The sequence below is a fragment of the Populus euphratica genome, unplaced genomic scaffold (assembly GCF_000495115.2).
Source record: "Populus euphratica unplaced genomic scaffold, PopEup_1.0 scaffold31.1, whole genome shotgun sequence".
In the NCBI taxonomy this organism is placed as follows: Eukaryota; Viridiplantae; Streptophyta; class Magnoliopsida; order Malpighiales; family Salicaceae; genus Populus; species Populus euphratica.
The window spans coordinates 1718202-1721174 of NW_011499850.1; the positions used below are offsets into that span (position 1 = coordinate 1718202).

Genomic DNA, 2973 nt, shown 5'->3' on the forward strand with positions numbered 1-2973 from the left:
CAATAAATTGCATTCTTATCTTGAATTACCTCAAACTTAGCCACAAGAACCCTGTCTATCACTTGCTAAATGCCTTTGTATGCCCACTACCATATTTGCTCAATGGCCTGATCAGCTTTAGAAATTTGTCAAGCTGATGCAGAATTAAAGTCAACGCTGCTTATTTGCACGAATGCAGCGAATGAGAGTTTGTAAATCCAAAACAAGAATTTCCATATAAGATGCTCTTGTAAATGCAAAACAAGAGTTGGTAGTATTATTGTTCATAGAATTTCCAGCTGTGTTCGACGTAGAATTCTGCAGGAAGCTATTATAAATTCGAGATATGATGCTCATTGCAAGAGCTGGAACTTTCAGTACTTGGCCTTTATTTGCATTTTAGTGTTTGTATACCGTACAAACTTTGTAAGCAATTTGCTCAAATTGATCTTTATCAATGATAATTCATTCATTTAAAAAAAAAAAAATAGAAACTAAACCTTTATAATTTTTATATTTTGATGACTTAGGGAAATGGGGATGTAGCTCAAATGGTAGAGCGCTCGCTTTGCATGCGAGAGGTACAGGGTTCGATCCCCTGCATCTCCATTGTTTTTTAAGATTTTCATTATGCATTTCTTTTTTCCATTTCCTTTTTGAACTTTTTATAATTGATTTGGAGAAAATGGTGAGATATCATTTGAGATTACAAAGTAGTAAGTGGAGAAATAGAGTAATTGATGTATTCTATCAGTTATTTTCTGGGTTTATATATAAAAAAAGGATATAATTAGAAAAAAAAAAAACTTAAGTAAAGATATTCTTATTGTTTTTGATAAATCATAAATTTAATTTAATTTAATTTAATTTTAATATAAATATAACTAATAAGATATCAATAATTATTCTCCATTACGAGTGTAATATAACTAATAATATATCAATAATTATTCTCCATTACGAGTGTGATGGCTAGCGACCACCCTAGAAATTTCTGTGCAAAATCTTGTCATGTCCAATCCAATATTATATATCAAATGCATCGTGAACTATTCCACCATGAAAATTTATACGGCCAAAAAACTACGAGAAATTCACCATAGACCCACAAGTTAAAATAATTAAAAAAGACAAGAACCTAGTTGCATTACATATTTGTTAAAGTGGCTTTCCAACCGGCAAGTAAAACCGAATCCAAGCAAAGAAATCATTGCCCCCATGGGACCGGCCTCTTGTCCAGGGAGAAATTAAATATAATAGCAATGTTGCATTACATGAATAAGGATCCAGCTTCCAGAAGTATCCTTATCGAGAATATTTATTTAATAATTATCCTAATTAATTCATATTTTTATTCATTGAATGCATTCAAAATAATGCTTTTTTTTTCATGTGCGATTTTTTTATTAATATTCATCTATGCATCGATTAGTTGTAATAAATTTATATATGTTTTCCACACAAATTTTCTATTTAACATGTGTTTATACATGAATGCACGTGTTCCAACATCGTGCAATTCGTTCCATGTTTAATTTTAAATTATGAATTTATTAAATTCTTAAAATATATGTTATTTTTAAGTTAATGATCCTTACGTAATTCTTAATTATGATGGCAATAATTACTTTTAGATAATAATTGTAAACGTAGCGGGCTTCTAATTTTAAATGTAATGTGAAACTATTGTTATTAGTATAATTAATTGATGTTATATATATAACATCAATTAAATGTAAACATCTGAGTGATAAAATAACATGTTTTAAAATTTAATAAAAGGATTCCAATAATGCTTAACGCCGACCCTAAAATTAAGCGCTTGTTATCTTTTTCCATGCAATAAATCATACAGAGTTTTTATTTCCTTTTGTATGCAATTAATTATATAATATTTATGAGATTTGTAATTCATCATCTATCAATTGTCATTTTTTTAAGTATTGAAATCACATTAAATCGAAGCAGGAGAATCCTGCTGAACAAAAGATAGTGCACGTATAATTAATTGGAGACATCTTCCACCCAGATAATTTGAGATAGATTAGGTTTTGTTAGCATTCTTCTAAATAAAATGGCTTCTGGATATGAGAGGCATCTCTTTGAGCAATGTGTAGGTGGTTGTTCTTTTGGCCTCTACAGTGATGGATGAATTATTTTTTTAGCACTTTATTAAAAAAACCGAAGTCCTAGCATATAAGATCTACAGTGATAACAAATTGATAAATGGGTGGGAGTTGTATCCATACCTAATTTTCTCATGTTTGAAAAGAAAGTAGGCTTAAATAATACAGATCTAACTTGTTTTTAGATTTTTTATCAAGCTCAGTGGACATAAATTTAACAAGATATTAGAACCAATATCCTTGAGTTTGATTATACACTGAGCCTAATCAAGAATGAGTTTAGTAAATTATCAAGCTTATTACCTTTAGGTTTGATTGTGTGCAATACAAGGGATTAGTGATGGATGAATTATTTTTTTGGCACTTTATTAAAAAAACCGAAGTCCTAGCATATAATATCTACAGTGATAACAAATTGATAAATGGGTGGGAGTTGTATCCATACCTAATTTTCTCATGTTTGAAAAGAAAGTAGGCTTAAATAATACAGATCTAACTTGTTTTTAGATTTTTTATCAAGCTCAGTGGACATAAATTTAACAAGATATTAGAACCAATATCCTTGAGTTTGATTATACACTGAGCCTAATCAAGAATGAGTTTAGTAAATTATCAAGCTTATTACCTTTAGGTTTGATTGTGTGCAAAGCCCAATTGAGCATGAGTTTAGCTAACTTCTTGACTTTTTGATATTGAACTTGGTTGCGTGCCAAGCCTAAGTAAATAGAAGTTTGGTTGTGTCAAGACCTTTTCAACCCTCATTCTGCAATATCCTTTGATCATGAGCTTGGCAACGTGCCAAGCACAAAAGACTATATCTACAGTGATAATATATTGATAAATGGGTAGGAGTTGTGTCCATACCTAA

General features: G+C 30.0%; 1 non-coding gene across 1 annotated transcript; it reads left to right on the forward strand.

The window, feature by feature from the left end:
• The first annotated feature begins 515 nt into the window (after window positions 1–515).
• Window positions 516–588, forward strand: TRNAA-UGC (transfer RNA alanine (anticodon UGC)). Its single transcript has one exon. It is a non-coding gene; the product is annotated as a tRNA-Ala (tRNA).
• The last annotated feature ends 2385 nt before the right edge of the window (window positions 589–2973 follow it).